This window comes from Phyllostomus hastatus, unplaced genomic scaffold (genome assembly GCF_019186645.2).
Source record: "Phyllostomus hastatus isolate PE091 unplaced genomic scaffold, TTU_PhHast_1.1 phas_contig_90, whole genome shotgun sequence".
NCBI classification, from domain to species: domain Eukaryota; kingdom Metazoa; phylum Chordata; class Mammalia; order Chiroptera; family Phyllostomidae; genus Phyllostomus; species Phyllostomus hastatus.
In genome coordinates this window covers 13,286,091-13,299,066 of record NW_025333984.1, presented here as the reverse complement: position 1 = coordinate 13,299,066, position 12,976 = coordinate 13,286,091, and positions in this window count along the sequence as shown.

Here is a 12,976-nt window from a genome sequence, read left to right as displayed (position 1 = left end):
TTTGCATAAGGGTGAGTATATTGTATACTATATTATTTTGAACACTTTTTTTCCTGATGACTATTAAAATTGTACTGGCTTCACAAAATGAACTGAAGAGCTGTCCATCTTTTCCTGTGGTGTGGAATATATAACTTTAACTTATGATATGCATCTTTAACTTTTTGCGATATATACTTAAAAGTTATTATAATTCTTAGTGTATAATGCAGGAATCTCACAACAAAAAATTGCTCTTGGATTTTAACCAAAAGTAACATAGAAATGTTAGTATAACCTCTTTGCAGCTGTATTTGTAAATAGCATTCCTTTTAGTAATATCTTCTTCTCATTGAATATTATATATTTTTTAAAGATTTTATTTATTTAGAGAGAAGGGAGGAAAAAAGTGAGGGAGAGAGACATCAATGTGTGGTTGTCTCTCATGTGTCCTTTGTTGGGGACCTAGCCTGCAACCCATGCATGTGTCCTGACTGGGAATTGAACCACCAACCCTTTGGTTCACAGGCCAGAGCTCAATCCACTGAGCCACAGCTGCCAGGGCTGAGTATTATATTTTAATGGCTATACAAAATGATCTGGGGAGCTTTTCATATTTTTCTGTGGCTGAAATGGTATATAGGTTAATAGGAATTAGCATGGAATAATTTTTGTCCTTCAATAACTAACTACACTCTTGTGCTTCTGTAAAGTGTATTGCCTTAGCACTCAGTCCTCTGTTTTCTACTCATCTCTCTTTCCAGGGGATCACATTGAAGTCCCTGATTGTTAAACACCATCAATTCACTACTGATTTCCAAGTTTACATTTTCAACTCAATTTCTCCCTTGTCCTCCAGACCAGATTACTAGAAGAGATCACAAACCACATCCCTGATACAGTACTCTTGCTTTTTGCTTTCTTCTCTATCTCAGAAATGGTACCACCATCCACCCACTTATTGTTCAAACCTAAACACTAGGAGTCATTCTTGTCTCCTTTCTTTCTCTCAATTTTTGCAACCCCCATACAAACAACCTAAATACCTGTCAATTTTACTCCCCAAATATATTCTCAATTTCTCTCCATGTGTCCATATCCACTAACACTGCTTTAGACGAAGTCAAATCATGATGACTATTTCTTGTTGCATCAACTGCAACAACTTCCAAACTGTTATCCCTATTTATACACTTAATCCCCTGTACAAACTAGACTGCTTCTTACACCATACACAAGAATAAGCTCCAAATGGATTAAAGGCTTAGCCCTGGCTGGTGTGGCTCAGTGGATTGAATGCAGGCCTGTGAGCGGAAAAGTCACTGGTTCGATTTCCGGTCAAGGCAGCCTGGGTTGCGGGCCAGGTCCCCAGTAGGGGGTGTTCAAGAAGCAACCACACATTGGTGTTTCTCTCCTTCTCTTTCTCCCTCCATTCCCCTCTTTCTGAAAATAAACAAATAAAATCTTTATAATTTTTTTAAAAAGGAATTCAGTGTAAGACTTGAAACCATAAAACTCCTAGGAGAAAACATAAGCAGTAAAATCTCAGACATTTCTCTTAGCAATATTTGTTTCTGATATATCTCCTCAGGCAAGGGAAACAGAAATAAAATAAATAAATAGGACTACATCAAAATAAGCTTTTGCACAGCAAAATACCCCAACAAAATGAAAAGAACCTACTGAATGTGAGAAGATATTTGCCAATGATACATTGATAAGAGCTTAATATCCAAAATTTATAAAGAACTCATACAACTCTACACCAACCTTCCCAAACAATCCAATGAAAAATGGGCAGAAGACATGAATAGACACTTCTCCAAAGAGGACATGCAGATGGCCAATAGACATATGGGAAGATGCTCAATGTCACTAATCATCAGAGAAATGCAAATTAATGCAACCATGAGATATCACCTCACATCTGGCAGAATGGCTATCATCAATAAATCAACAAATGAAAAGTGTTGGCAAGGATGTGGAGAAAAGCAAACCCTCCTGCACTGTTGGTAGGAATGCAGACTAGTGTGGCCACTGCAAAAAAATTAAGAATGGAACTGTCTTATTACCCAGCAATTGCACTTCTGGGTATCTGAAGAAACCCAAAACACTAAATAAGAAGAATATATGCTCCCCCCATATTCACTGCAGCATTATTTACAGTAGCCAAGACATGGAAGCGACCCAAGTGCCCAACAACAGATGAGTGGATAAAAAAAAGTGGTGGTACATTTACACAATGGAATATTGCTGAGTGATGAAACACAATGAAATCTTACCATTTGCCACAGCATGGGGGACCTAGACTATATTATGCTCAGTCAAATAAGTCAGTCAGAGAAAGACAAGTACCGTATGATTTCACTTATATGTGAATCTAAAGAACAAACATAAACAAACAAAATAGAAAAAGACTCATAGACACTGAGACTGGACTGGTGATTAACAGAGGGAAGGGGTTTTGAGGCTCTGGGTGAAAGAGGTGAAGGAATTGAGAAATACAAATTGGTAGTCACAAAATAGTCATGGGGGTGTAAAGTACAGCATAGGGAATACAGTCAATAACATTGTAATAAATATGTATGGTGCCCAGAGGGTATTGGAAACAATGGGGGAGCATTTTGTAAAGTACATGATTGTCTAAGCACTATGCTGTACACCTGCAACTAACACAAAATAATATTGAATGTAAACTGTAACTGAAAAATAAAATTTTAGAAAGAGAGTCTAAGTTGGAAACACACAGTTGTGATAGAGGTAGTATTTAAAATTATGGAAGTGAATAAGCTTATCCAAGAAGAGTATATAGAATGAAAAAAAGAAGAGGTCTAAGGACAAAACTGGGGAAACACCAACTTTGGGGCCTAGGGCAGAAGAACAAGCAATTCAAAGAAACTGAGCAAAATAAGGCAGAGCGATAGGAGAAACATCAGTAGAATGTGATGTCACAGAAACCAAGATAGGGTGGAGTGTCAAAGATGGAATGGTCAACAGAATCAAACCCTATTGAAAAATCCCATGAAAACTGACTTTCAAAGTATCCAGTAGCTTTTGTACTGGGGTAGAGACTTCTGGTGACCTTATCAGAGAATTTTCATTAAATTTATTTGGGGGCAAAACCCAAAGTGCAACAGCTTAAATAGTGAAACATAATGAAGTGGACATAGTATAGACTACTTTCTAACAAGAAGAGAGAAAGGCCAGACATAGAGTAGAGGGAGGAAATTATTCTAAGATCAGAGGGAACTTGAACAGTTTTACTATATGGGGAAAAAGTACGCACTAGCACCGGAAAGGGGGGAGGTGCTGGAAATACAGGGGAAATAGCTGTATTGAAGTCCTTGAGGCAAAGGAACAGGAGGGACTGGGATCTAGAGCATGAAGATAGGGTTTAGCAAAGAAATCTCAAGGACTTTATGGCTCAATCGCTGGATTTTCTTTTATATATACATATAAAATATATATATATTTTAAAGATTTTATTTATTTTTAGAGAAAGAGGAAGGAAGGGAGAAAGGGAGGTAGAGAAACATGATTTGCCTCTTACACGCCCCCAACTGGTGACCTGGCTTGCAACCCAGGCACATTCCTTGACCAGGAATCAAACCAGCAACCTTTCGGTTTGCAGGCTGGCACTGAATTCATTGAGCCACACCAGCCAGGGCTGGATTTTCTTAATTGAGAGGAACTCCAAATTTATCTACTTAGGATGAGAAGGGAAGCGTGAAGGTATCTTGAGACTGTATGGAAAGTTTGATATAGCAACTGAGAGTTATGGAAGAGGAAGCTGAACCAAAAAGAGTCCTCCTTGCACCCACTCACTCATCCATCTCCCAGGTTAGAAATTCATTCCGCTTGTCTAGGTATTGTCTATCAGAAACTCTTGGAAACAAAGAATCATTTCTGGCTCATGAAATGCTCTGTGAATCCTCCCAGCCAGCCGACCCTGTAGGAGGCGTTATATTAAGAAACACAGGTCCCAGGCAGAGCTCAGTGAGCGCCAACGCTCCCGCCAAGCAGGGGGCGTACTGCCAATGCTGGTGGGTCCCAACGCACCTCGCGGCACAACTCAGAGCTCATATCTGTGACGTGCTACCCCGTCCCTTCTAGCAGATGTTCCTGTGGTAAGCGAATTGGCTTCACTCTTTGTTAGGAGAGCGAGTGGGTGAAAAAGTGAGGAGTCTGAGGAGGCCAGGACTGGGCAAGAATTGAAGTGGGACTGAGCAAGGAGGTGAGGGGCCTATCGGTAGGTGGCCACCGCTTATTACAGCACAGGCGGGGAGTCTGCTGACTAGGCCGCGTCAGCCATGGCCCTGGCCTTAGGGGACGCTAAAAGTGGTTTCCGCTACAGCGACGTACTCCTGTTCATTAATGAAGAGGTGCTCAGTAATGGCGGCGGCCCGGACTTCTATTTGGCCTTCCGCGAACGGCCCTGGGACGAGATAGAAGACCGGCTTCAGGCCATCCTGACTGACCCTCAGGTGCCGTTCACCCTCAAGAGGGCATGCGCCTGGAGTGCGCTGGCTTTGGGTGTGCGTGTGGCCGCAAGGCAGCGAGAGCAGCGCGGGCGCAGGGTCCGCCGACTGCAGGAGCAGGTTCTGGAGCAGGAGACCGCCTCCAGGTCTCTGGCTTTCCAGCTGCAGTGGCTGCGCAAGGAGCGTGATTTGCTGGTCTTGCAGTTGCGTCGCGCGCGGGAAAACCTCCAGCAGACGCTGGACCAGCGCGAAGTGGTGCGCTGGCAGCTGCTCCAGGCCGAAAGGCGGCTCCAGATGGAGTCTCAGGCCAAGCGCTTCAGTCATGCTACGTGGCCTCCGAATGTGCAGGAGCGGAACCAGGTGCTGCCCAAAAGGTGGCGACGTCGGTTGGATGCAGGTTCCCAGAAGGTGACCCAGAGGGCGACCCAGACGGCCTCAGCAACGGGTGTGCTTTACGTGCCAGGGTTTCCAGATCCCCAGATGCCTACTGGGGTGTTCTATCCATCTGGCACATGCCCTGCAGTTGGGTCCCAAGAGGGAGTAGCCCTGCAGTGCTACCAGTGGAGCCAAGGCCAAGAGGAAGGTCCCGTGGGGCCCTACTTCATAAACCCCTCAGGGCACAGCCAGAGTCAAGAAAACCCAACCTCAAGAAGCAGAAACCTGAGGGATAGGTGCCCTGTCTACCAAAAGGTAAGAAAGCTTTTGAATCCCAGAAAGAGGGGAAACCCAGACCTCATGAGAAGGGATTGGGATTGTCTATAGTATAGAGTGTGAATAATTTTTTTCCAGACACTTGTCTTGCAATAAGTGCAAGAAAATCTAGATGCAAAGTGAGATGGGAAGTCTTGGCCCAAAACAAGCTCCTTACTTGAGTTTAGGGATGTAGAAAAAGAATGGACAAATACTCCAAAGGGAAATGAATTTCTGGAGGCTCCTTTGTGATTGAAAACTTTTATTTACATAATAGAAAATTTGAAAACCTAGCAAACAAAAATTGTCATTGTCCTACCATCAAGCAATAACCATTTTTAACATTAATATAGCTATTTCCACATATTGATCCAGTTTCACATTATACATGTATGTATATGTGTGTATATTGTGTGTGCTATTTTAAACAAATATGAAATTGGCTATGTTCCTTAATCTTTTAGAGGAAAATTTCTGTAATTGCATTTAAGTTCACAGGTGTTGGACTCTGGATGGCTGCTACCAATTGGTTGACACTATATAGAGGCCAGCATGATGAAACATTCTTTTTCTCCTTTCTGTATTCTGCTTAACCTCCTTTCTCCCATAATACCAGGTCTTCAGTTGAGAATAGTGATACTTTTAGAACATAAGATAGATTATATTCTGGAAACACTGGTTTTCTTTGAGAATGTGATTAGTATGCTATAACCTGCAGCAATGTTCATATCTGTTTCTTGATTTGGTTTTTATAACATTCATAGGTGAGGGCATGTTCTTTGTGTCTCTAACCTCCAGAAACCTATGTGAAGCTGAAGAAGCTCTGGCTCCCAAGTGTGTGAATGTTCATGAAATACCCTTCTGGCTCTGAGCAAGCAGCCTGCACTGCACTGAAACCTCAACTGGCTGGAGCTAAAAAGAATGTGGAAGAATCAGGGAAAAGGAGACATTCTGGCACACATATTTTGGAACAAGGGAGAACAGACAGATTTTATTAGAACTTAATCTTTCTGTTGGGGAAAAGGGATTAATATAGCACAGTTCAAATGGGGGTTGGGGTGTTAGTAGTACATTTTAGAGATTATAGCAATTTTATTGAGTTTTATTCATTAATTGAACTAATAGTTATTGTCTAATATTTCTTAGGAAATACAATTATATGTTATTATCTGGTTCACACATTATAACCTTATTTAGTGAGTTTGGTTAGATTACAGGAGAGAGCATAATTTGAGATACAAAATAGATCAGAGGTGACCTCTTTGCCTTGCATGTAATACAACCTTTAGGTAAACCGAACTGAAATAATATCCAGATAGTTTTGCAGTCTTGAGAGCAACATCAAATAGAGTTTCATGAAAGGACTTGAGTAACATAACTGCTCATCTCGTTGGTCCCAGGTGAGACAAATGAGCAGTGGCAAATATTGGGAAAGTGGCCAGAACCAGGACTTTTCTGGTTCTGCTTATTTCCTCCTTTGAGAGGGACAGCTATCCTCTCAAGGATAGGGAGGGAGGGGGGCTTCCGTGGGGCCTTCGTTTTGTTGTTTGAAAGACCACAGGGTGACTGTCTTAAAGAAAGGCAGTGTTTGGGGGAGTGTTGGTTATATATGTAAGGCCTGAGCCTTGGCCACTTTCATCTCAAGTCCCTGTCCAGTCAAGAGTGGATGAAGAACAAAAGGAATTCCAAGGACAGACGTGGTGCTTCTCTTGGGAGGACTAACTGGATTAAAGAATAGACCGAACTGGGTGGGACAGGCACACGAGAATGTCTCTGTGTTTCTTGTCTTCCACATGGTGTGTTCTCTGTGGGCCCCCAAAGGCCGTTGGAGCCCAGGGGGTGGGAAGTTAGATCAGCCTCCAGTTTGAACAAAAGATGTCCTAGAATTTCTCCTCTGAGATCTGCCCAGTTCACCAAGCTCAACCTTTGTCAGGATTTTCTGATTCTAACTAGTAATAAAGTGTGCGTTTTTCTGCTGTGTCTTCTGTGTAGTGTGTATCTCAGGGCAGGCTTGCTCATATGTTGCAGCTTAAATCTGCATCTCCCTCCATCCCACTGAGGTGAAAGGTCAATCTCATTCCCTTTTGAAGGGACCTTCCTCTTTCATAGGTTACTTAAGAATGGGAGGGAGGGGGGCTTCTGTGGGGCCTCCAATCATTTTGTGATAGTCTCTGCTACACTCACTGTTCCAGTCCCTTGAAGGTGGGCATCTCTGCTGCTCCTGGGCCTGTGGGGTATGAGAGGTGAGGTGGGGAGGAGGTTTCTGCCTAGGCTAGGAGACCTAGTGTTTGGGGTCCAGGCTCCCTGTGTGCACCATCTCTCTGAGGCCCTGTCCCTCTCAGTATAAATTTCCCTCATTTTTTTTAAACTTTATTTTTGTTGACACTATTACAGATGTCCCCCTTTCCCCTCCTTTGCTCACCTCCACCCAGCCCCCATGCTGCCTTTCATTTCCCTTTTCCAAGGCATTGTCCCTTCCTTCCTATGCATGATCCCATCAAGGTGCTCAGGATTCTGGACAACAGCCAGGCTCAGTCTGCTAACAAGACAAATGTTCCCTGAGGCAAATGTGGGTAGCTCGTTACCTGATTAGGGACAGAGATGGGGCAGAGCACAGAAGTGATCCTGCCCCCACCAACTTTTTCTTCCCTCAGAGGCCTGATCACCAGGATGCTTTGGTTACTTGGGAAGGCACTGGGGAGGCAGGGGGACAAGGAGGGACATTGAGCTAAAACTCTTTTATCAGTGCTGACTTTAAGATACTCTTGTGTGTGCTGACAGCTCCCTGGGATTTTGGGAGGATGGTACACAGATGAGACTTGGGAATGGTATCATACATTTTAATCTGGTACTTCTCGAAGTGTGGTTTCTGAACCAACAGCATCAGGATCACCTGGGTACTTGTTACAACTGCAAATTCTCATGCTCCGCCCCCCAGATCTGACTCTAGAAGTCCTGGGGTTGAAGCATAACAGGTGTTTATGATGCCCCTGGAAGTTTGAGAACCTTTGTAATCCATAGTGTAATAAGAACAAATTTCATGGTTTGTTCATTTAGGGCCTCACAACACTGTGATGTCCACTGGAATGTCTGTAGATCTCTGTGAAAGCAGACCCAGCCCTGGGCACGTTCTCTTCTACAGCTCAATGTGATTACCCAGTATTTCAGGACTTTTTTCATAGAAACCTGCATGAATCTTTGGCCAGAATCATTGATGTTGGCTGTCAGTTATCCCTTCATTCGGGGCTGGGCACATGCAGGTAAAGGCAGTAAGTTACTTAAGGGAAGAGTCTGGGCTTTGGAGCCAGAGAGACCTGGTTTTATATACCTGCTCTGTCATTCACTAGCTGTGTGACCTTGAACAAGTCACTGAATTTCTCTGATCCCCCCAAAGTGTTTAGCTTCTTACCTCTGGTTCTGCTGTGATAATGAGGTAACAAATAAAGGATACCTATTTAGTAACTGCTCACATCACTAAGTACCTACTATGTGACACTTTATGGTCATAAACCCTTTGGTCACTGTCACAGCTCTGTACAGTATAGGTATTATAGATACCCTTATTAATAGTTCTTCAAGGAGGACATTTTATTCCCATTTTACAGATGTGGTAACTGAGTAACTCAGTTGGCAGTTGGTGAAGCCTGGGTTTTAGCCCTTATTTGCCTGGCACCAAACTCCACGCCCTTTCTACTGTATCACAGTGCCTCAATCTTTTGCCATTACCAATGAATAGAAGTTAACACGGTCTCCCAATACCTTGACTAATAGGACTGATTATAATGGAAGGACTCTGAGTCATAGAGGCAGTCTAGGGGAGAGGAAAGTGGGTGGAGATGGTGAAAGAGTCAGGCAGGCTTGGTTGCTGTGGAGTGTTGGTGCTAGAAAAGAAGGTGCTGGAAGAAGAGGATTGTGGACATAGCTCCTAGAGGTGTCATCCTGGTAAAACTGGCAGAGACAGAGATACAGGAAACAGAGCAGCACGTAGTGGTTGGTATGTTTACCCCCGCCCCACCTCCACAAAGCACCTTGCCATCAACATGTCCATTCCCATTCATCTCAACTGCAAAAGGTAAGTAGTGGTTTCCATCCTGGCCCTTCTTGTGGGGGCCTCTGCAGGCAGCATGTGAAAAAGTGTAGGGATGGGGAAAGAGACTCTCGGGTGTCACAGGAAGCAATAGCAGACCAGTGATAAGTGTGCCTCTGCATTTTTCTGGGGGTGAGAAAGCTGTGCATGATGCATGGTAAAGGCCAGGTGACTGGACTAATGAACAATGTAAAATAATCTTTCTTTATAAAAGCATGTTTCAAATGAAGGGAGAGCCCTGATATCTGGTAGGAGTGGAGGCTTTGTCCTCTCATGAAGCCAGCTGTCCTTTACAAGCAGAGTGCAAGAGAGAACCAAGGAGATTAAAAACCCACTCTCTTGGGAATTTATCTTCCTGAGGCCCTGTCTGATTAGCAAAGTAAACTGGATTCACCAAAGCAGAAATATAAAAAACAATTAAAACCATCCACAATCCTTAAACAGGGAGGTGACTACTGTTTATATTTTAATGTGTTTTGTATACATACACACATGTCCATGTATACATATACATACCAAGACAAGATGTGGTACATACTTTTTTTTGTCGCCTCCCTGACTGTAGTAGTAGCTCCAATCTGGACTATTCTTATAGTGGACTCTACACCTAGCATGGGTGTGTGCGCATATACATGCGTACACACACACACACAGAGTATATATATATATATATATATATATATATATATATATATATACACCAAAACAGAATAGTACATATTTTTCTAACATTCATTTTTCACTTAACAGTACAAGTATATTCATATTATTTGAGAAACTGTTTTTAAATGGCCATGTAACATTTTCTGTCAATGTTTCAATTTGCTTAACTAGTTCTATTTTATTGGGCATTTAGATTGTTTTCCCATTTTTATTTTCAATCTCAAAATTATGTTAGCGTGCAGCTTTCTGTACCATGACCAAGAGTAAATATCATCATTAAAAATACCTCAATGTGTTTGAAGGATATCTTGTTTTAATTTATATATTTTTTGTTTACTAGGAACATTTTTTCAAGTTACTTATTCATTTGTATTTCTTCCGTCATGATTTAGTTATTCACATCCTCATTCAAGTTTACTCATGGAATATCTATTTTATCTTGTTTTGTATTTATTTGATAGTATGAATACTATCCTAACCCTTGTCATATTTAAGATTGCAAGTATTTCCCCTTGTTTGTAGTTCAAATTTTATCTGGTGGTATTTTTATAGTCAGAAGTACTAAACTTTTATATATTGAGATTTTTCCTTTTCCAGTGTTTTTTTTTTCTTTTATTCTTAGGAAAGGCTTCTTTATTTTGAAATAAGATATACAACCATCTACATTTGATTCTATATCTTTTATAGTTTAAAAAATTTGAACTCTTTAATCATCCTTACATTTATTTTGGTACTTATTATGATGTTGGTGTCTAAATGTGTTTTTCCCCAAAATAAATAACCTTGTATCTCAGTGTTATCTTTCAATGTTCCATTCTTTCCCCATTGAGTTGAAAAGAACATCTTTATCTAATACCAAATACATATCAGTGAGTCTGTGTGTATCTTTTTCTTGTCCGTTGAACTGTTGGCCTTTTCTTATATCCACCTAACATTTGATTCTGGTTTTATAACACATTTTAATAAATGCAGTACAAGTTATCACTCATTATTCATCTTTTTTAAACTTTCCTGGTAGTCATAACCTGCTTATTCTCAGCTGAAGCTTTATAATTTAACTCTCTATTCCTTAGAGCCCCAGATATACTTCCTTCAATTAGGTTCTATAAGACTTACCCTATAGTTTCATAATTTATTTCTTTTTTAAACCTAGTTTGAGTGGATTTTTGTTCCTCTGTCTCAGCCCTATTCTCACTCTTCACTTCCTCCTTCCATGATCTTGTCTAGACATTTGACATCCATCATCTTTAGGAAAAAGATCCCAATCTATATTAAAAAAGTTCACATTTATTGCTCACTACTATGTACTTGGTAGCATTGTGTTACATAATTCTCTTAAAAACCCTATAAGATCATCTCCATTTTACTGAAGGAGAAACTTTGGCTTACAGGGGTTAATAACTTGTCCAAGTTCACACTGCTACTGTGTAGTAAAAGCCAGGATTCAAGTTCTGTTCTGACACACCTGCCAAGCTATCCTACATAGCATTCAAAAGAAGGAAGAATGAATATCAAATATTCTGTCTGCTTTAAACTTGAATATTATAGCAACTATAGACACAGAATTCTGTTTTTGGAATTGAAACTGACACAAGAACCAGTCTGTTATGCTAAATGGAGGCTGTAATAGCAGAGTGCTTAAAGACATCACCTCCAAAGACTTGGCTCTGAATCCCAGCTGCATTCAATGGATTGATGATAAATAGATGATATAATCCACATACAGCACTCTCTACAGTGCCTGGCACACATCAATTCTAAGATGTACATTTTTTTCATATCTTAACATCTTTGAAACCAGTAGGCCTCTCACAGCCATAGTTTAATTGGCAATATTTGTTACAACTGTGGATAAAACAAGGTACTAAGTGCTCAATAAATATTCAGCTATTACACAAGATGACCACTCATTCATCGTGCAAATACTTATTCAGTATGAACTATGTACCAGGCACTGTTCTAGGGACTGGGACAGAGTAGTAAACATGGCAAAAATTCCTGCTCTCATGAAATTTACCTTCTAGTGGGAAACATACATGAAACACAGATTAAGTAAAATATATAAGGTGTCAGATGGTGATAGGTGGTAAAAAACAAAACAGTCGGGGGAATGGACAGTCCTGGGGATGGGGAGTGCTCTTTTAAATAGGGCGGTCAGGGAGTGTTTCGTTGGGTGACATTTGGAAAGAGAATTGAATGGGATGAGAGGGTAAGCGTGATAGCTATGGGAAGATCTTTCCAAGTAGAAGTCAGAGAAGCTTTAGGGCACAGGTGGCAAACACAAGGCCTGTGGGCTGAATCCGGCCTCCACCTTGTTTTATCCGGCCCGGCACCTTGTTTCTACCAGGCACAGCGCCAAGCTCTCACTTAACTATTAAGGAGCAGTTACATTTATACAGTCCTCAAGTTACATTCAGCCTTTTGAAGGCAACTAACTGCGAAGCTGATGTGCCGCCCCCCACCCCCGCCCCCAGTGAAAATGAGTTTGACACCCCTCGGTGTCAAAGGCCTTTGAGGAGTAGCAGGAGTGCCAGTATGGCTGGAGTGGAGTGAGTACAGGAGAGCAGATAAGGTGGGTAGGGGAGCACTGCAGATTAGGGCTGGAAACTGGAAGTATGTGGGTAAGGATTCCTTGAAATCCATTAAAAAGGCTCTATATGGGACCATAGAAACTGTGTATTGGGGCTCAGAACTACCTAGTGAGGATTGTTGTCATGGTCATACTGCACTTAAAGCCACAGGATGGCTCAGGGTAGGAATGCATTCATTTAGTGAAAGTGAGGAGACAGTTCCATTTAGTCTCTTAAACACACTGATGCGGTCAAAATGAGTCATGGTGCAGAACCGTTTGAGGGCAGAATGATAATGGTACATGATCAGAATAATTAGATGAGGCTACTCTGAAAAAAATGATATTCAGGGCTTAAACATTACTGATGAAGTACAGAACAAACCAGCCTTGGTTTGATCTTTCAGAAGGCATGCTACCACAACATCCGTCTGGCCCCTCAAGTGGGCTGGACAAAACTCAAGTTATTTTAAGAATATTGGGGGCCATTTATAGAGTGACTACATCACA